The 22,647-nt window shown below is 40.9% G+C and overlaps 1 long non-coding RNA gene across 1 annotated transcript; it reads right to left on the bottom strand.

Moving 5' to 3' along the window:
* Nucleotides 1–2,059: 2,059 nt before the first annotated feature.
* Nucleotides 2,060–21,231, bottom strand: LOC144736347 (uncharacterized). The gene is made up of 2 exons (XR_013588762.1): nt 20,999–21,231; nt 2,060–3,194 (listed from the first exon to the last, which is right to left on the bottom strand). It is a non-coding gene; the product is annotated as an uncharacterized LOC144736347 (long non-coding RNA).
* Nucleotides 21,232–22,647: the final 1,416 nt, after the last annotated feature.

The raw sequence follows: 22,647 nt of genomic DNA on the forward strand, positions 1-22,647 counted from the left end.
GTTCTGCCCTTACCTGTACGGCCAGAAATTCATCGTTTGCACTGACCAATTGGCTTTGCAATATTCTCTGCGAATCGACCAGCCGTATGGTAAGATGGCAAGATGGATTGAGTGACTGCAGGAATTTAATCATGATGTTCTTCCAAGGGTACCTTCCACTCACATGTGGATTCTCTCTCTCGACGAGGTTCCCTTGTAGGGATGTGTGTGCACAACAGGTTTGGCGCACTATAAAGAGATTGACCCAGGATTTAGTCAGGTTATTACCCCAGTGTCGGACGTCTATCACTGGGTAGCAGCATGTTGAAGATTGTGCATAATGAAAAGCACCTCCTTTTGCTCCAAAAGTTCCCCTGCAATCATTACTATCTCTACGTGAATTAAATAGTTGCCCGAGATATATTGAATCCTCTTCCCTACAACTCTGCAAGAAAATCACTATCTGCTGGTTGGGGCTGAATACTTGACTCATTGGCCCATGGCATGGCTTCTTCTAGATCAGACAGTAAAATGCATCACGGAGGCATTTATAAATGGGTATGTGGTGGATAAGGGCCTCCCTGAGCAATTGCTAACTGACCAGGGTCATAATGTTTTGTCCTAGCTACTGAAGGAGGTATGGTGGACACTAAAAATCTGTGCACCTTGCCTTACCACCCGCAGCCAGATCGAATGGTCGAAAGGCTGAATCGTACTATGCTATGCCGAGTGGTAAATTAAAAATAAACTTACTGGAATTTTCATATTTCAGTATTTCTCACAGTATATTAAATGGCCCCACACAATTCTACTGGATTATTCCTGATCTACTCGATGTATGGCTCGGAGTCCGCGTCCCCGATTGAGAATCAGCTAGCCCACAAGTGCCGGCCAGCAAATGCCAAAGTTGCATAGACCATGGAAGGGACCTGTCAAGGTCATCCAGGTTATGTGGCCACAATGTGTCTGTAAAAATATTGGAAATCGCCATTGGTACGTTCATCCCTCTCGCTTGAAACCACATGTCCATAACTCAGATATATTTCACTCATTGTCACCTGCCTTGAGGACATCCTTAACCTTGGCGGATTTTGGGGAGTTGCCCACCACACAACTTTCTGCTGATACATCAAGTTCACCTGCACCGGTTCCATCTCCAGGGCCATCTGTGAGCAACCTCCGGCGAGTGTCCCTGCATAACCAGTGCAGCTGAGTGGCACCACAGACTCAGACAAAATAACCTCCCTTGAAGGCACGCGCTGACATTCTTGGGAACTCCCCTGAATTTAAAGGGCTCCCCATAAAATGTTGTGTTGTGATGTCATGCTGCATTAGATTGTTACGGAGGACTTTCAGATCTGTTTGTAGCTAATCTTCTTTCTTGCACAATACGAGCTATCAGGGGAGGGAGGCTGCACATATTCTTGTGTTGCGTTGTGTGTTTTTCTCCTTATTGATTCTCCTGTTATTTTTTTTCCTTTCATCCGTGTGAGGGTGTAACAAGGGAACATTCGAGAGGACATTATGGTTATTAGGGCAGCATATGGTTACAAAGCCACAGACGGCTTGATCTCAAGATGGGGGGGGGGGTATAGAGGTTGTGTGGATGACACATTCAAGTTAGTTGTAGGGATCACGCAGTTGACAAGGGATAACGCCCAGGAGAATAATGAAATAAAGACGACGAGAAAAACAATGCGAAAAAATGGATAGGCGATTGGGTGGCAGGAGAGGAGAGAGGGTATACAAAGAGGTGCATTAAGCCAGGAAATATTAAACTGGGACAAGATCCCAAGCCTGAACTCAAGAAGTGTTCGTGCCTGCCCTGCAAACACCCTGCCCTACAAGTGTTCGCCCACACATCTTGTATCACCGGCCGACAAGTGTTGGTGTTAATGGCACAATAAAGATCCCTTACCAGGAAAACTTGCATGGGCTCCCTTTCATAGGTATGGTATGTAGTCATTCACCATTCAATATTTTATGAAATTATCGATTCAATCATTAATTTATTGATTCATTCAGTTACTCATTTAAGCAATCATCCTTTAAATATACACACAACACTGACAATTTGAAATGTGCTCAGGTGTATTTATTGACATGAAACTCCATCCGCTGATCGTCTTGTACAAACACTGCTTAGGAAACCTCAACTACTTCTCTTTAGGAAAATATTTTAATAAACACACACCGATTATAATTTGCGTGCATGTGCTCAATGTTCTTGATCCTTTTGTATTAATGTTGGTTTGTGTTGCTTCACAGTGCGAGCACATGCTTAGTTAATGCAGGCGGGAATATTGGTCCATTTCCACCACTCAGCGGCGTAATGTTGGTGGCAGGAATTGTTTTTTATAATGTATGTATGTTGAACTTCTTTTGCACCGTACGTAGCCAACTGTGCTGATCGGAGGTATGGGGAAAGGACAACAAAATCAACACAACACGCAGTTCTAATCAATTATTTTCAATATACAGTGATACCTCGGTTCACGAACTTAATTCGTGAACTGACTCTGGTCGTGAACCGAATTGGTCGTGAACCGAGGCACATTTTCCCATAGGGTTCAATGTAAATCCGGTTAATCCGTTCTGACCTGTTTTTTTGGGTTTTGAAGCACAAAAATATGAAACAAATGACAATACACATTACTGTAGTACTGTACAGTATAGTAATGTATAAAGAGAGAACACTAACCTTGCTTGAGATGACTTCTGGCATGGAGGAAGGCAGGTGGGAGGCGGGTGGGAGACAGTAAGCACTCAAACGGGTGAACTGTACAATACAGTAAGTACAGTATTGTACAGTACAGTAGTACAGTACAGTACTGTATGTGCTAAAAAGCACACCAAAAATCAAAAAGTCACTGAAAGTGTCTTCACCAGTACTCACAGTACATCTTTCTGTGTCTCTGCTTCTCTCCACGATCTTCCTACAGGAAGTCACGACCATGTGACAGCCTGGAATTAACATAAAAATGGCCGCGGCTCCTGTTCGTGAACCGAAGCGGAGTTCGTGAACCGGAGCATATTTTAATGAAATTTTCTGTTCGTGAACCGAGTTGTTCGTGAACCGAAGCGTTCGTGAACCGAAGCGTTCGTGAACCGAGGTATCACTGTAGATTGTAAAAACAAATTCAATCGCCACTGCCTCACCCTATTGTGCAGCGCTGTGTGGTCAGTAGAACATGCCTCTCCAGTGGAAGGAACACCTGTTCATGAATAGAAAATGGCGGGGTCAGGCATTTCCACTTCTGTTTCCATCCCTGATGTTAAACATTCATAAAGCATTTGTTTCCCGATCGATTTGTTTCTCTTATTTTCAGTGTAATGCCAAACATGCATCACTTCATACTTTAAAACTTTGTTTTATTTTTCATGAGAAGTAATAATGTTCTCTGGTTGAAAAATGTGTTCTCCAGCAAAATTGGTACGTTTTCATGATACAATTCAGTAGAATGTTCTGGTCCCTTTTACCTCTTTTTTTGTATCCTGTTCCCCCTTAAGCAATTGCCCTTAGTATATACACTCTCGGGGGTTTGCCAGTTGTGTCCCTTCAACATTTTTTGTCCATTTGAAGCCTGTTGTAAATTACTTTGAATGTTGCTCATATTTTTTACCTCAACTTTGCAGCTTTTTCTGTTAAGTTGTTGAATAAATTCCTCTACTTTATTTTCATTGGTTGTTATGACTGTCATTGGTGAATCTCATGTAATGCTTCCGCATTTATTTTGAGGCTCAACTAGGACAGGATGACACCACTTTATTCGTCAGCTCCGTCTACTTTTAAAAATGCATAAATTTTTTTCGTTTTTCTGGAATAAAAATACGTTCTGGTAAGCGTTAATTGTACATGCATATCTCAGCGTAGTTTCACTATTGCTCATTGCGCAATTTCAGAAACTTTTATTTAATAGTGTACGGTTAATCTCATGCTATATTTTCGTGTACAATGAAAATTGCTATATTTTGGTACACTCAAAATTACTGGGGGAAGTGGAGGTGAACGAAGAATCACATTTGGGATTATCCAAACAATTGTAGCACATATTCTTTGGTTCTTTCGGTAAAATCACGTAGGTATGAAATAAAATAAATCCGAGATTAGCATGTTCATGTAAGAACAATCCAAAGGCATGAGAGTGCAATCCAAAGGACATGTGAGCATGAGAGTGCAATCCAAAGGCATGAGAGTGCAATACAAAGGACATGCGAGCATGAGAGATCTAAGAAAGAGGCATAGAGAGAGAGACAGTCGGAAATAACAGCTGACATAGGCAGGTAGGATGGAAACATCACAAATAGTTTAGACTTTACCTGGTTAATAACGTCCTTCCAATGATTTCTCAGTGTGTACCCATCTTCTCGGTTGAAGTTGTGTCTGTGTTTATATATCTGGATGGCTCTTCATGAACAAATCTCTTAAGGTAGCCAGTAGGTTTGCAGAGTACCTCCATCTTGGAAAAAACAATTTCGTTTGAGCTCAAAGCGTTAGAATAATGATCAGCAACGGCAGGGTATTGGCCCTACCGTGTTTCAGATCTGCCTTGTGTGCACGAACGTGGTCTGAGACATGCCGTTTCGTTTCCCCAATGTAACTGCTGCCGCAACCACAACTCAGTTTACAGACACCAGGGTATTGCATGTCAGGATTCACATCCTTTACAGATGGAATTAAATCACGGATTTTGTGTACTGTGGTGAAATGAACCTATATCTTGTGTTTGTTTAAGATTTTGGAAATATTTTTGGTAACCCCCGCTATGTATGGTAAAGTGATGGTTTTGGTTGGATCCTCAAAAGGTTGTCTCCGCATGGCTGAGGAGACAGCTTTGCGGATTGTACGGTCCGAGTATCCATTCATCCTGAGGGCTTGGTGTACATGCTCCAACTCACTGGCTAGGTGGTGCTGGTCGGAGATGCAACGGGGCCCTATGGTGTAGTGTTTTGTTGAGGGAATTCTTCTGGGCTGGATGGTGGTGGGAGTCAGGCTTTAGATAGGCATCCGTGTGGGTAGCTTTCCTGTAGACCGAATTTCCCAACGAGCCATCAGGTCTCTTCTCGATCAAAACATCCAGGAATGGTAGCTTGCCATCCTTTTCGACTTTTACATGCTAATTTTTCACATTAACATCACTAGCCACGCTCACTTCTTTATGACGCTTGGGCTACACCCATTTCAGCAGCAGATCATGCTTTCCCACCTGATGACGGACGCTTGTGTTGCGCCCGAAACGTCGTGATTTATTTTATTTTATACCTCCGTGACTTTACCAAAAGAACAAAAGAGTATGGATTCCTGCAGTCACGAAAGCTTCAAATCAAAATTGTAGCACATTTATCCATAAAATGAGCATTAGTTGAACCACTGTCACGAACAACATGGTAAGGTGTTTCCATTTAATGGTTGCATTACCAAATGCAGATAAGCATTAAGTCATTCAATGACTTCCACATATGCAAATACCATCTCACCAAGAAATGAGCCCCAATAAAGTGTCCTGTGCCGACTTAGAGATTGCCTGTATTAACAATATGTATAGTCTGTAAAAGCCCATGATGACTGCGAAATGTGGATTCGTAGATCTTGTCTCCCCAACCCAAAAACGCAGGATTGAGGAGCAATACACATTCCTGAATTGAAGGAAATTTTAATAAGAGATGCCAAGCTGTATCAGGTTTAAAGGATTTGTAGGATTAACAGTAAGGTCCAACCAAGCACATAAGTAGTTTGCTTCGACGGTATTATGGCATCAATCGGTGGAAACATGGCTGTATGAACAGATTAATGGAATTATGTAATTGATGAGAACACACGTTAATATAGTGGGTGCAGTGATCAAAGCAGGTATTTGGACTTTCATTCTTTATCTAATCATATTGTCCCTGAACGTAATTCCAAACATGCTTTTCTCGACAATGTTTGTGCATGTTTCAGTTTTTGCTCGACATTTTTCGTAAATGACTGTTTCTGAGCCAAATGTCATAGAAAGTAGTACACACTGGTTAGAATAATTCTTATTTTAGAATGTTGCTGTTTCTTTTCATGATCAAGTTCATCTTTCCAAAAGCACTCCAACATTCTCGTATGCTACCTCTTATTTTATCCTTCTGATTTCAGTGGGTCCACCTCCAATAGCTGTTCCAGGTACACATACTCAGCTGTGATTCCTGCTGTGTCCCTCTGATCACTATGTCCAAATATTTTGCCAACTTGTTGTACATATCCTTTGTTTTGCTCATAATTATCCTGAGTTTGCAGTGTTCTTTATTAAGATCTTCAAACATTTCCTGCAGTCCATTCCCATTAGTCCACTCCATTCCCATTTGATGTCATGTCAGTAAATTTCAAATGGCTAATGTTTTATCCATTAATATAGCTTTATTTAAGCAATGCAGTTTTTGGAAACTATCTTCTAAAAGTTTATCACCTTGTCTGACTACTTTTTATCTGTATGCTGGTACTTTATTTATGTAATTGTAACCCATGTCCATCATGCCTCGCTATCCTCAGCCGTGATCTTCATCGAGCACATTCATGACATGTATTTTTGGTAGTACTCTTGCATTATCTTATTTACTCCTCCCCTATGTCTCCTTGCGACCTCTGCAGTACACGCTTTCTCGCAACCACACACACCGGGAACTTCCAATAACTGGTGTTGAACTTCAACCAGGCTGCCTTTAATTGCACAGTGGAAAGGCGCCAACAGCGTTGGCAACGCCCTCAAAGCCTGCAACGTTATTTTCCTGACACGATTCGACCTTCACAACTCTCCTTTCTCCGTCCACTGCCTTTGTTCTCTCTCGATCCCGATTCTGAGAGGTAAGCTCCGTGACCACTTACACACATGCTAGGGAAGGGGTGGAGTATAGAGAGCTACCTGTCCGTCAAGGCCAATGGCACACAGTCAGCCACACGGCCAATTGCCTTGGTCTCGTCGATAAGGAACAGGCTTTATACGCACCGTTTATCATGAACCTAACCGACCCAGTTACATAATCTTGCTGTGGCGGTTCCTTGTGTTTTTTTCTTTATTGAGGCCTGATTTTGTGAGAGCTTGGGTGAATATCAATTGATTTTCATAGACACAGTAGTAATTGAGATGCATTAGTCTTTCCAAAATATGATCAACAGTATGTATGTGGTTGAGAGTAGAAAACCTTTTCTATATCCGGCTTGCTCTTGTGGTTGGTTGGATGCTATGCTGTTCCCGATGATCAAAATTAATAATTTACGTGCAGTACGTCCAATTAGAAGATAATTAATTCGTAATTCTGAGTCAGTTTCTTTAGTATTTTTTTTATAGAATCTTGAAGACATCAAAACATGAGGTATTTTATTGCTGTGTACACATTTAGTAATTCAGTCTTCTAACATTTTCCAAAAGCTTTCCTTTTGTATTACTATGAAGGGCAGGTGTTTATTGGTGACAGCTTAAAGATGCCTTCACGCAACAGTAGATTGATTACTGCTGATGCTGATTATGAAAAAATGACTAGCACAGGATGGTGGTGGTATAGATAGCGCCGATGATAATGGTGGTGAGGATAAGAGTGACGTTAATAATAGTACCCTCTATCCCCCCACCATTAGCACACCCACCAAAAATGTGCCACCAGTTATGACTGATGTTATGGCAGATAACTGTTGAATAAAACCCACAAGTCTTTAGGGGCCCCGATAATGATTTAGTGAAAATAGTATATAATTTAATGTGCTAACAACTTGTTCAAGAATTAATAATCTAGACAAAGCATGCAGGACGTATAATCCGCAGATGTAAATTACTTTGAAACATCATAATTTACAAGAATTTGCATCTTATTAAACAGCGTTTTAATTACTTGCTTTCACAAACTGCAGTAATGTTGCTCTCTTTTCTATATGTGCCCTATCATTTACATAAAAATCACATATTCAGTCTATGGGACATTTATGTGAGAAAATTACATTTAGATTTAAATTCTTTGCAAGGAAGGTGAAAGGTTATGTTTACGGTGAATGTCATCATTCTGAGATTAAATTAATAATGGATTAAAAAGGGGTGAATTATACCATTGCATGATACTTGAATGGCATTTTGGCAAGACGGCACCCCTGTATTGAAAGGCCTTTCTCCCTACTCACAGAACACAAAGGATTCCCATGACCCACTCCAGGCAGGGGCAAATTTATTCCACCCATTGGGGAAATTTACATTGCTCACAACAAGCAGTCGAATCGCGTGATGAATGGTTAACCAGCTGAGACCAGCATTGTGTATTTGCAGGCGCTCACCATCATTGATTCATGCCACCTCCCATCGTGCAGTGCCTCTGCTAAAAGTGGCCTTCCATTACACCTTTTTTATGTGCTACCCAAAACATCACATATTGCTCTCCTCCGTAATTAACATTTTGAGGACAAATAGCAGCGCCTTCCAAGCATTAATCAGAGGGTGTGCAGTTGTATTGATCTGCTTGCCGTTGCTATGGAGACATGCAGACGTGGGATCGACCATAACACAGCGGTGCGACAATATCTCAGATTTTCATGAAATCTCATCCATAGAGGAAACATTTATTGAAGAATGACCAGTTCGTAATCTTCAAAATAGTTGGGGTTAAAACAAGTATTCTGAGATGTTTAAGGCTTAAGTAGAACAATTGTCATTTGATAGATGTATATAACTATCCAAATTGAATATTTCGCAACCTCATTCAATAGGTTTTTTTTAAATTTGGTTTAAATACAGACATTCGTATTGGTATAATACGAGGGCTCAACACAAAACCATGAAAGTGAAAACACTGTGATGGTCTTGAAGCATTGTAATGTTGAATGTGCCTTGGAATTAAACTCCTATGACAAATAAAGATTGCACTGTAAACACCCATGGAATGCTCCATAAATGTATCTCACTAGAGTTACCATAAATTACATTCTCCTTTTGTAATAGTATGGCAAATGGCTTATTGCCATTTGTGTGCCAATTATTAATATCCAGTGTGGCATGTATTATATTTATTACGTCTTATTATATTAAGCTTTTTGGTCCAGAATGGTCACCTTGAATTCTGGCCAAATTTTAGCTGTTTTGCTATTTAAACCTATTTCAAGTATGCATTTATCCAAGTCTTAAGAATTCTCCACCACTTTTTGATGATTTGCTTAAAAGCTAATCCATCAGCCACCATGTACATCGTATTTAGATGTATATGCATACTGTGCTGCACATACACAACACACAAGCAATATGTATGCCTACACATGTAACAAAGATCTCCTGTATAGCCTCTATACTGGTGGGGAAAATGCTGTTAGCAAGCACCTATGAAGGCCGGCACGGCACACAAGGGGGTGGGTAGCCAACACCATGGCCGGCCGCCCTTTTCTCCGCAGTGGTGACGTTTACACATCGCACCAGGTACTCATTTGAGCCTGAATCAACCTAGGGGAGGCCCAGGACCAGTTCAGATTATTGTCACTGGAGTTGGCCGTGAGGGGGATGTCACCACGGAGTGGCTCTTTGAGGCCACGTGAAGTGTTGAAGGTTCACTGGCAGGTCACGAGACAGACCAGGTGCCATGGGTTGACTGGTTGATGCACCATCTGTGCTCCTTCCTGTCCCAGCTTGCTGCGTTTCAGCTACCTGGTGCTCTGTTCATTGTTGTGAGAGTTGCTCCTCTGTCCTATATTAATGTTGGAGAACAATTGGCTCCAACTGCCCAGTAGTGTCCTTCATGAGCCTTCTCCATAGTGGCTGATCTTGACACCGTTGGTAGCAGCAGTCTTTGGTAAATCCACTCAGCTCCTTCTGTACCACATCAGCCCATCTCTTCTCTAACCCATGCCCTGCCCATTTAGCCACCTCTATCCGGCGAAACAGAAGCTCATTGGGCTTCTGCAAGTGGCTGGACATGCGGGCTACATGACTCAGACAATGCAGCCTTGCCTGCCGAAGGAGTTCACCAATGGGACAGCCAAAAACACGTGTGTTCAATATCGTATGATACCCCATCGTTTTATAAAATGCCATATTCAAGTGTATTAACTCAACTAATCATACTTATAACAGAAATAAACGTAATGAACGCTTTCACAACTTACATACCCTATAACTGCAGCACTTTTATTTTCGGGATTTCCTCATTTCTAATTGCTAAAATGCAGTTGATCATAAACGATATCAGTAGGCTTGTCATTTAAACCTGTTAAATATAAAATATATATTTTACACAAGAATTAAAATATCTCCATAAAGACGTAACATTAGCCTGTGCATCCCATTGGTTGCCATTATTCTCACACTATATCTAAAACAAGACTACATTAACCGTAAGAGTGATCATTTAAATGGAATGTACTGTTATTACATTTTGTGGTGCCAGATTTTACAAGCAGCTAACCCAATCACAACTATAGAGGTATTAAAATAATGTAATTTGTCTTTGTCATTTAAACATTGCAGCCAGGCTACTAATGCATATTTATTTAAGAGTAATTTTGACCAGATCTTTCTATATCAGGCTGCATGTGATCAAACATTCCAGGAAACCCAGAGGGGCTTGGAGTTGGGGCTTAGTGAAACAGCTGCCAATATATAATGCATTATGCATATATATAATCAGCAATGCCTGGTGACCATCTTGGACCTATCCATTCCCAAGGGGCTACTGGGCAATGAGCGATCATTGTCAATTGAAAGTAAAAACCTATGGCTGAATATTTAAATTCAGTATTTTTTGTATCTTACAAGGCAGTCACAGTATAACATATATTATGTTGTTAAATGCACGATGATAACGACATTCCAACGTAAATAATCTGTTTTTGGATCTTTAACATAAATTATATTATTGAAATATATTGAAACATTTGTGTATAATTATGCTTATTTTTTCCTTTTTATTCTTAAGTTCTAAGCAAGTGTACTAACTTTTTTAGAAAGTATATATTTAACCTAATTGAAACAAAAAAATCCTTTTCATTAATAACACCATCTTGAAAGGACAAAAATGTAAAGTTATGCTTCAGGAAATTGTCCTTCTTCATAGCACACACATAGAGGTCACAGAGATGAGAGACCAGAGGGAGGGAGGGAGTGCATCAAAGTTGAAGACTGGACTTCAAACCATGGGGCCTGCTACTAACATTTTGAAATGTTTTCGAATTAACAGTTCTTTATTCGCATATGGCTCGTTACATATTAGAAGCTATTGAGTAACAGACAAATCAGGTGGTGGTGGTGGCTATACACGCCTGTAATCCAGCATTGTAGAGGCGAGGGTTCTTAGATCGCACAAATGTTGTGAAATTCCCTTCAGATGGGCGTCGAGGTGTCATACCCTGGCATGCCAGGAGAAGACGGAACTGCAAGTGGACGAATCGCCATCTGTGTTGCCCCCTCGCACGTGTGGGTTGTGTCCCGGGTGCTCCAGTATCCTCCCACTTATATAAACTCTCATAAATCACCTGAAAATATCTTATAATTAAACCCAATATTACAGGACCCTCCTGAAAAAGAGTGATATGACTCAGTGTGTCTTCCGTGGATTAAGAAAAATTATATTTCAATAATGAAAATGTATTACTAAATAAAATAATTTATATTTAAAATAAAATTATAAAATGATACATTGCATTATGGGTGGACCTATAATAGAAAGGTCAATGAAATCTCGAAAAGCATCGTTAACTCAATGATGCATTCCTGGGCCCCATTATCATTTAATTGAAATACACAGGACAGGGTGCCAGGTGTCCAGACATACCAGGAATTAACCCTGGATATCAAAAAAGCATAATTCGCAATGTTTACATCCTATAAAGGAGTGACACAAATATTGCCTAAATGTTTAAGGAACCACCTTCATGTGCATTGCAATACACAGCTCATTGCAAAACGCCAGCAAAAACAGTAGCGTACCAGTCACCTTCCATATAATCGGAGAAGATGCAACACACATTCACATCAACCTAGACATGGATCAAAACACCCAGAACATGTGGCACACCATAGATGTGCATACACCTCCACCACTCTGGATTATTGCATCGTGTGCAAACTCTGGTCTCAACTACATAAAAAAAACTGGTAAATGCCCTGACAATACATTTGCCCAATATCATCTATAATCTCGCCATGCCATACAGACATGTTCAAACCATTGGGTCTTGACTTTAAGAGTGAAGACCATAGCCCCGATGACATGTCAGTTCGTGGCCACGTCTTGATTTCTAATGGAAACGAGACCAAAAAAATTACAGGCCACCTCATTCAAACTGAATACCGTTCAACTGGCAGTATTAAATGAATGCCTCGCGTTCACTTAATGCCGAGTTTTATTCTTGAGTGCTAGACGAACTTTTCTTCTTTAAGGTTCATATATACTGTACATCCTATTGGAACACACATTTGTTTACGCAACACAATTTATTTTGTAGTAATTGTACAGTAAGAGCTAACTACACTCAAAACTTGTTTTTAAAACTAGATTTGAAGCTTTCGTGACTGCAAGGAATCATCTTCTTAGGTTTTTTCGGTAAAGTCACGTAGGTAAAACATCAAAATGAATTTTCATTCATTTTGATGTTTTACCTACGTGACTTTACCGAAAAAACCTAAGAAGTTGTTTTTAAAATGTAAAACCATAAAGTGGGGTGTTTCTACTAAATTGTCTTAAATTATCTTTGATCGTATATTCCTTGATAGCTCCTCAAACCTATTGGAATTATTATACCATGGAATGAATCACAAACTGGGTTATGCCATTGATGGTTTCATTGGCCACATATTAGTTGAGTAACACTTTTTGATAATTGAAGTTGTCTGTTACTCAATATCTACTAATAGGTAACAATTCACGTGCCAAATTAAAACCTGTTCATCAGGAATGTAAAAAAAAATTGCCATCAACTTTGATTAACTGTACATCTGTGGCTTCTATTCAAATGCTATGAAGAACCATTTACTGAAACATTACATACCAATATGAAATGTACACCTTACCTAGCCAACCGTGCTGATAGGAGGTGTAGGGGAAGGGCAACAAACTAAACACAAAAATCAGTTCTAAAGAAATGAGTTTTCAATCTCGATTAAAAGTGCAAAGATCTAGTAGCTACCTAATATCGGAAGAGCGTTTCAGACAGCTGCAGAAATGCATCTGAAAGCACGCGATGCAGTCACTGTCTTTGTTCGATGGTTAGCCACAAGCCGCTGTGAGGATGACCGGAATTTACGTGATGGTTTATGCTCCTTAAACAGGCACCATTTGGGATCCTCATCCATTCCTGAAGAGTCCTTGTGTGCAGGGCCCGGTGTAAGAGCAAGAGCGAGTTGTGTTGGAGTCATCAGACATTAGAGAATCATGGAACGGAAACAAGTAATACCAAAACTTCTGACATTAATGTATTGATGACCACCCCTGTGGTCATCACCCCTGTGGTCATCAATAAATTAGTCTGACACGAGATTTTCATTGGAATGATATAATATGATACGTTCATTTTGCAACATGAGCGACTGAAGTGACCACACTCATACCTGGGCTAATCATTGATAGCAATTAATATGCAGTTGATGACACATGGGTTACTATTGCAAATTCCCCCACAATCCCCAGGGGAAGTAGACATGGGGAAGGGCCATGGCATCAATATGGTGTCCAATAACCCTTCAGTTGGAATTCCCCAGGAACAATCAGGATGTGTAGACTTAATACCAATGGGTGATGAGGCAGGGTAAAATAGGAAAGATAGCAGTTAAACATACAATTTGAGTCTCTCTGCTCATCTCTCAATTTGCAATCTTGTCTGCCCGCCCCTGCCTGTGACACACATTTGCGACTATTGCAGTGCTGGTTTGAGAGTTTGTGGCTTCAATCACAGCAGAAAAGTGTTACTTCCCTGGATCATGTTATGAAACGGTATTACTTGTGCCTCAAAGTTTCTGTGATTGTGAATTAGGAGGGTGAGCATCTCTAAGGTGTCCAATTTAGCACATAGTCCAGCAGCCTCAATTCGAGTATCTCTTTTCTCATTATCATCACATACCACCAAAGGCCTCTCTAATGTGGGTGTCATTTCTCCACAGTGCCTTGGTTGACTCTGCCCGAGCACTCCACCAAATACTGGACAGCGATTTTAATGTCATTCTGACATCTGTCTTCCGGAAGACTTTCCCACATCTGTGTGTGGATGAAGAGCAAAATGTGTACAGTGACTGCAACATGTTAAAAATACTCATCAGCCTCTGGGCTACTTTTTCATGTGGGCCTCTAGCCCCATTGTATTTTCCTGACATGTTTCTTGCATTGTCATATGACTGACCTCTACAGTTTGAGAGGTCCAACCCAAGGCCCTCCACCATCAAAGTCACACAGTCTGCTAAACTTTTACCAGTGTGGCTCTCAATTGGCTCAAAGCTCAGGAATCGCTCCACCACATTCCCGCTACTGTTAACAAACTGGAATATGAACGTCAATTGGTCCACATGTGACAGGTCTGGGGTAGAGTCAACAGTTATTGAGAAATATTTGGCATCCCGAATCTCATCTGCTATTGTTTGGCGAGTTTTCTGACCCATTAGCTCAATGAGTTCTTCGCATATTGTCGATGGCAAATAGGACACTGTGCCTCTTCCTTTTCCCCCAACTTTTTAATATGTTCAGCTAAGAATGGGTCAAATTGTGATAGCAATTCTAGGATGCCAAGGAAATTACCGTTATGGGTTGACCCAAACCATTCATCATCTCCCCTAAACGCAAGTCCTCTTTCACCCAAGAACTTGATCACTGCTACAACTCTTTTCAAAATGTCCCTCCAGTATTTACGTTCTCCATCAAGTTGCTGCATGAGATCTGCATCTATAGTACTGCCCTTTGTCCGCTGGTGCAAGGCAAGCATGCATGATCTGTGTTCTGCACTCTTTTCGTGTTCCCCTATTCTTTCAGAGTGATTCCAGTCACTAAACCCCTGATTTAAGTCACCGAGTTTGCTGGAGAACAGTTTGGATGCAAAACAGTGCACACAACCTGTTATTAAGTACAGTAGCCACCATCTAGAAACCTTCTGCCCATTTGGCAATATACAGTTGAGAATTTCATCGTTGAAACTTCTAGTCTTTCCACCAAGCGCTCTATCTCGAACTGATGCTGGGTATTTTTCACTGTGGTTCAATAAGCACTGACTTAACAATGTCACTGGAAGTGCTTTGCCATAATGCAGGGTCAGTGACCTCATAGCACCAGGAATGGCTTGGTTGCTGATTTGATTTATGTGAACTGCCCAACTGCTCCTGAGGTGGAAATGATGATTCTTGTATACCATTAGCTGTTGAGGGTTAGCCTTCAAAGGATGGTTATGTGGGAGTAACAACATTACTAGAAACAGAACTAGTGCGAGTTCCTTCCTCACAACTGACAATAGTGCTGCTGTCATCATTATTACTATCAGACGGTTTTTTTTAAAGAAGATGGCAATGAGTGGAACACTTTGAAGCAAAACTGCCTCTCTTTTCTTTTTTGGATTATCTTTTGGAAGCACCACTATTCTAACGTTTGTGGTCCATATTTCAGAACTAGTATGCTATTTATATGAATATATTGATAGAATATCAATACTTATTCAATAATCATTGAATTAATATATATTAATAATAACACCCTTCAAATACTGTTGTTGGAAAATACAATCAAGTGGTAGTATGTTATAAATAAAGGCAGCTTTGAGTAGATAAAAGAAAAACATAGAAAAGCACATGAAAGAAAATAACCCTAATCCTTTAAAAGGCTGTTAGAAAATAGCCCTTAGGAGGGATTGTTGAAATAGCCTTTAAAAAGGCTATTGTTTTAGAAAAAGATGAAATAAGGTATCTGAATAAATTACTGTGGTGTACCAAGCAAGAAAACAGGCATCTGTCTGTGGCTTTTCCTACCAAGAAATGTCTTACATACCTGCCTGATACAGAGAGAATTATGTTGCTTGAAATTCAAAAGATAACTTTTTTTTCATTGGCTGAACAACCAACAATTGTTTCTCATGTCAGTGAAATTACTTGGTGGTGACTTTGCACATAGGCCATACCCCATCGATGGGGAGGGGAAAAAAGACCTCGTAAGAGCTGTCGACAATTTGCATGTCAACGTTAGCATTATCTACTTCCATGGATCTAAAAACAGACGGTTTATGGAAACAAATAATGGGGTTTTCTTTTATCTTTAAGTACGGATTGGGTATCATATATGCGTTAGTGTATGAAAAAATATAGCTTTTGGCATATTTTTTTAATGTTTCACAAAACCGCGGTGTATTTTTTATAATTTATTTGTCAATGGCTAACTAAGCTCTCAACATACGACGAGCCCTCGGTCTCACTAGCTAGCTTTTTAGTGCAGCTAATTTGGTTGTAAGGGCAGCTAGCTGGTAAAAATGACAGCTAGCTAACTACTTTCTGTTAACAAGCTGAGTCATTAGGACAGCTAGCTAGGGAAAATTGGCAGCTAGCTAAAATAAAGGGATATCTAGTTACGGTAAGTCAAATAAAGAACGGCTTGCCATAATATGACGCCCTTCAAACTGTCCTGTTATGCAGAATGAACTGACTTGTTGGTGAACATTTTATCATGTCACAGCATATTGTACCATGCCAACCAGTGGCTCAGTTGTACAGAAGCACTGTACTCTCCGAGAGGCACTGTATGTACCAAGGGACCCAGTTGTTACGCTGGATGTATGCATCGAGGGGCCTGGGGGCTCTAGTGACCAGCTCACGTTTTAAACACCAAGGGGTCTGGGGGGGCCTCACATTGTAAGCGCCGAGGGGTCTGGGGGGCCCTCGTGGTGAGCTCATGTTTTAAACACCAAGGGGCCCGGGGGCCTCCACACATTGTAACCCCTGAGGGGTCTGGGGGGCCCTAGTGGTTAGCTCACGCTATAAGCACCCAGGGTCCGAGTGGTCGGCTTGCGCTGTGCGCACTGAGGACCCTGGCGTTCAACTTCATTCAGAAGTCTTGGGCCACGCACCGCGCGCAGGCCTTAGACTCTTAGAGGCTTGGAGGCGCCCTGGCAGTCCGAGACCCCGAGGCACTGGCCCCACTGGCCCGGTCCATAATCCAGCCTTGCCCTGGAGGGTGCGTAACTCGCAGCGTAGCACCAGCATTTCCCCTGTGTTTTCCACAAATGGAATGCAATTCTAGAAGCTGTGTAAGTTAAGACTTGTCCTGTGATTGTGATAAGTATTTCTGTAAAATAAATCACGTGATGAGAGAACTTAGCTGTGGTTGGGAGCATCCTTAATTCCACCATTACAGAAAGGCCCCGACTTACGAATAGGATCCATTCCTTCGAACCGTTCGTAAGTCAAAAGGTTCATAAGTCGGAATACTAATTTACTGCATTTAAATGTCCATACAGTGTCAGAAAATGTGTTATGGTTAAAAAAGGGAAGCATTGTCAAACTCATAAAAATAAGAATTATTGTATATTAGCATGTCATACTGTGATAAACTCTAAAGTAAATAAAGCATAAAATAAAGTAACGTGAAAAGAAAAAATATCTAGTTTCATTTTCACTTACGTTGAGTCCTTTCCACCATGGTGTCACGCATGCAAACACGCATACACAAAACGACGGTAACGATCCCCCGTATAGCCTTAACAGATGGTTGGGGCAAGTGCTGTCCGCTAGCACCGATGAAGGCCGGCATAGGTGCCCATTGGTGAGGTTTACTCCCCAACGGTGATGTTTACTCCACACACCAGGTTCTCATTTGAGGCTGAGTAGACCTATGGAAGGCCCAGGACCCATTAAGATAATCGTCACTGGTGCTGGTCATGAGCAGGAATTGAACTCAGGTGGCCGGGTTTTGTAGCGCAGCGTGCTCACCACTGCACGACCGCTCCACACGCACACACACTTTCACGCAACAACAACAACCGCCATTCGCCACTAAGTGGCGGTGACGTCACCACGACGCTTGTGCCAGGCCATGTGCACCTTGAGGCCACGTGAAGTGTCGAACGCCCGCTGGCAGGAGGTCACGGGGCAGACCCAGGTGCCACGGGTCGACTGACCGAGATGACCGAGATGACTGGCTGATGCACCACCTGTGCCCCCTACTGTACCAACTTGCTGTGCTTTAGCCACCCGTCTTTCACGCACACTCACTTTCACACACACTCACTTTCACGCACTCCACTGAGCAAATGAGTTCGCACGTTGGATGATTAAAAACTAAATATCTCATGGAAGCTCGTTCGTAACCGAGGATGTTCGTAAATCTGGCGTTTGTAAATCGGGGATTCCTGTACTCATGTAATACTTGGATTGCACACATCTGTAAATCAAGCGATGTTATTGTTAATGATAGAGATTCATGCGGTGTCTTTGTGCGAGAGTTGTGGAGATTTTAATTGTTCTCGCGTGTGGGGATTCCTGCATTGGGCGCGTGATTGGTGGTTATTGTCTCCGGCGGCGTGGGTGCACAGATGGTGCGGATTATGGGGGCGGGTCGCGGCACATATAGAAGAAGTGCGAAGCGTGGCTGGGAGGAGGAGGCGGCTGGGTCGCGTAATTGCATTGCTCAAGGCGAACAAAAAACTCAAGATTTAAAATGAAAAGTGACTCTGCTGGACACACGACAAAGACAAATACCCACGATAGCCTTAACAGACTGTTAGGACAAGGGGCCGTCCATAAATGACACCACGCGATTTCGGACGATTTTTGACCCCCCCCCCCCCCCATTGTAACACGGCTTCACAAAAAGTCAGACCCCCCCTCAAATATGACGGCACAAAGCTCTGCCCCCCCCCCCAAATAAAACATGCTTCAAATCGCTTTAAACTATTGCCATTTTAGCGCGTATTTAATGTGGCGCTGCAGTCTGATGTTGTAGGAGAAAACATTTATTAAAAAGTCTATTTAATTAAGTAGAACGTGTTGTCTATATTTTTTTAAAGTTGCGCATTTTGATGTGACGTCATATTTCACAACCCCCCCTCGTCACACATTGTCACAAATATCTGACCCCCCCCCTAGGTTCGTGACGTCATTTATGGCCGTCCCCAAGTGCTGTAAGCAAGTACCTTTGAAAGCCGGCACGGTACACTTGGGGTGGGTGGCCAGCACCACGCTTGACTGCCTTTTTGTCTCCCAAGTGGCGATGTTTGCAAACCGCACCAGGTACTCATTTGAGGCAGAGTGACCGCAGATGCCCAGGATCTTATTCAGATATAATCCGAATATAAACAGAAATCAAACTCAAGCACTACCGCTACCCACACTTTACTCATGTCCACACAGACACGCACTATCAACAAACACATTTGTGCACAAATATAATCAAACAAAATTTTCTCTGATTTTTCTTTTGTCAAATTTTATTATTCGGGATTTTATTTGTATTCCAGTTCAAATTTCGTACCTTTTTCGATCATTTGCGATTTGGCAAATGATCGAGGGGTCCTTGTGCAGTACAATAGCGATTTTTTTTTTCATTTTGATCATGGGGTCTAAGCGTCAAATGAGTGGTAGGAAGTGAATGCAAGAGTAAAGTAAAAAAAAAGTGATGAGTTTAGCTCTAAAAGTAGAGTTGTTGGAGAGACTTGCTATTGGTGACAGAGCGACAGCTGATCGTCGCGCACCCCATCATCATCCAAGGTTAATAAAACTTCCAAATTTACAGCACCGTAATACCTCGGTTAACGAAGCGTCTGGGAACGAAGCATCTTTATAACGAAGGTCTGCCGCGGATTGTCCCTTTACTTTTGATGTTTTTTTTTTCACAAATCATGCACAAACGATAAAGAAAAGGTTTAAATGCTTTTGCGTGCATTGTAAAACGCAGCTGAGAGTGGAGTTTGCTTACTCTCCCTTGGCCCAATAATTATCAGTGCGTTTGACGAGTCTTCCCTCTCCCGCCTACACCCATTTCTCGATCTCATGCTGATGAAACAAAATGCGATCGTCTTTTTTTGCAGTGATAAGTGATTTTATTACCCCAAAATTGTCATCCAAACGACCATTTAGTGCTTAGTGGCCGCCATTCTGGGCAAAACGCGCATCATAATTTAATCTCTTTGGAAGCGAAAATGCAGATCATAAGGAGGGTAGAAGCAGAAGTGATAGAAAGTGAAGTGGTGGGTTCATTAGGGTTAACGCAGTCTATATTAAAGACAATTATAAACCAAGCGGGCAAAATGAAGGTTACTGTGCAACAAAGTGTTCCTATCTGAAGTTACCCCTATGTTATATCTACCTCTGGTAACGAAGTTTCTGATAACGATGTGACGTCGCGGAACGCATCCACTTTGTATTACTGTACAGAATAGTTTATTGATGTAATTTTCTTTTCTATTTTTGTGTAGTTATTATCTCTTGGCCGCTGCATTCGTGAGGGTTAAGTTTCTTGAAAATCTGAGAAATAAGTAATATTTGAGAAAACTTTTTTAAAAACACGCTTTTATGAAATGTACTAGTAATGGCAGAACTCCACAACTCCAGGAAGTGGCCCCGAAGCTTGCCATAACGTAAGGAACCGTGGCCAATTACAACCAACGTCAGTTGACCGTGGACAATTAGACCCAAGCCGAAACATAACATAAAAAATAATGTCAATACTATATTCTATCATTAAAAAAATCGATATTTTTGTAATGATAGAATATAGTATTACAAATATTTTTTTGTATTGATAGAATATAGTATTGTCATCAGTATGACACAAGTATACCAAGTTTGCAGTCGATAGCACATTGGGAAGTGGGTTAAAATTGAGTTACAAGATTTGAGGATACAACGACAACAGACCTAGTGAGTTAAAAGAAAGCGTGTAAAATGGGTTAGATTCCTGCCTGACTGAACATACGGGAGAAAATGTTTCATAACATTAATCCTGTACACATAAATAACATCCATATACTTTATAAAGTTGTACAATTATATGAATAGATACTAGCATAAATAATATAACAAAATAGTACAAATACATCCAGACATTCTACTGTAAATTTGGAAGTTTTACTTACCTCGACACAAAACCTCATGGTCGCTGAACGTTAGTGATACACCACCGAGACACTTCCTCAACAAGTGGATGGCTAAATACATTCGGTAACGTCTGGCAATGTCCATTTACATTGTGCGTGAGCGTGTTGAGTTTGTTAACGTCGCAGGAGCCATCTAGGTATCTGTACGACACGTCCTCAGCAACAGCGGACGGCGAGATACATATGGCAATGTGTGTGTGCACATTTGCGCTGTCAACTCGTCGAGTGTGTTGCACAATGGCTTGGGTGTGCACATGCCCCCCACAATCCACCACTACGCAAGTACCCTTCCGCCAATGATGCCACGTTGCCAATTTGCAAAGTCACGGGGAAAAGGCGCAACATTTTAACTAGTATACAAATCTAAAATTGCGAATAATTGGATTTTGCGAAAGACATCCGCGAAAGAAGAGGTTGATATGTAAACAGTGCAGGATTAATGTTATGACACATTTTTTTTTTATTTCTCTCGTATGTTGTCGGACATGGAAATCTACCTCCCTTTTCACCCAAAGATACAGTATCTACTTTGGCGAATTCTATTTCCGTGCAAAATTTCAAGAACCTTCGCGGACATGGAAGCCTTACCATGCACTCCCTCACAGACAAGCACTCTCATAACTACAAACACAAAAAAGCTCCCTCTCAAACAAAGATATTCCCACTCAAAGTAACACAAACCATTGCATGTGTAACCAGCCAGCCCTATCCCTCTCCCCCCGTGTTCGTTACAAGGGGACAGGCCAGTTAATAAGTAGAAAAAAAACAACAATAATAGTAGATGAGTTCTGAGAATTGAATGACTCCACCATCAAGGGACACCAGAGGGTTGTGTAACTGCAACTCTTTATTTCAAAGTGTTCTTCTGAGAAGCATTCGTGCATTTGTAATTATGACCAGATGCACAGCAATCAATCACAATTTACACCATGTCACTGCTAAACCCCTGTACAGTCCACCCAAATCTCAATAATAATAATAATAACACCTGTTTATCATACACAATCGTATAACATCTCAAAGATTTAATATTTATCAAAAACTTCTTAAATATTGAAAACTATCTTATAGAAACATCTAGAGTATTTTCCAAATACTGTATTCTAGTCAGCCACTGTGAATACTGCACAAATTTAATAATATGAGAATACAATATTTTATAATCCAATAATATTAATATAACATACATTTCGCAAATCATTTTAATTACCATAAATATACAAAGTAACTATTCTTTCTTATATCTGAATCAAAACAATCTCTACCAAAAATACATATAAAATTCTGCTCGCTCCATCAGCTTAATGTTAAATTTAAAGCTGCAGGACGGCCATTTTGTAAGGGGTTCTTTTCCCAACATTATAACTAAATAAAACACGACATCTAATCAACTATCAAAAAAAATAACTCCTATTTTTTTACCATTATAACATTCAAATCACCTTCTCAGTACTATACGTAACAAATTATTATCTTGAACTTATCAAACTAAACAAGTTATGACCACTTGTGTATATAGTTAATTAAGTACAGCCACGAGGACATCGCCGCTATCTTATTTTAAACTTTGCCGCGCAAAAACGGCAAAATAAATCAAATAAAACTCAAAAGAAATCAACTGATAATAC

The sequence above is a fragment of the Lampetra planeri genome, chromosome 3, assembly GCF_965212315.1.
Source record: "Lampetra planeri chromosome 3, kcLamPlan1.2.h2, whole genome shotgun sequence".
Classification (NCBI taxonomy): domain Eukaryota; kingdom Metazoa; phylum Chordata; class Hyperoartia; order Petromyzontiformes; family Petromyzontidae; genus Lampetra; species Lampetra planeri.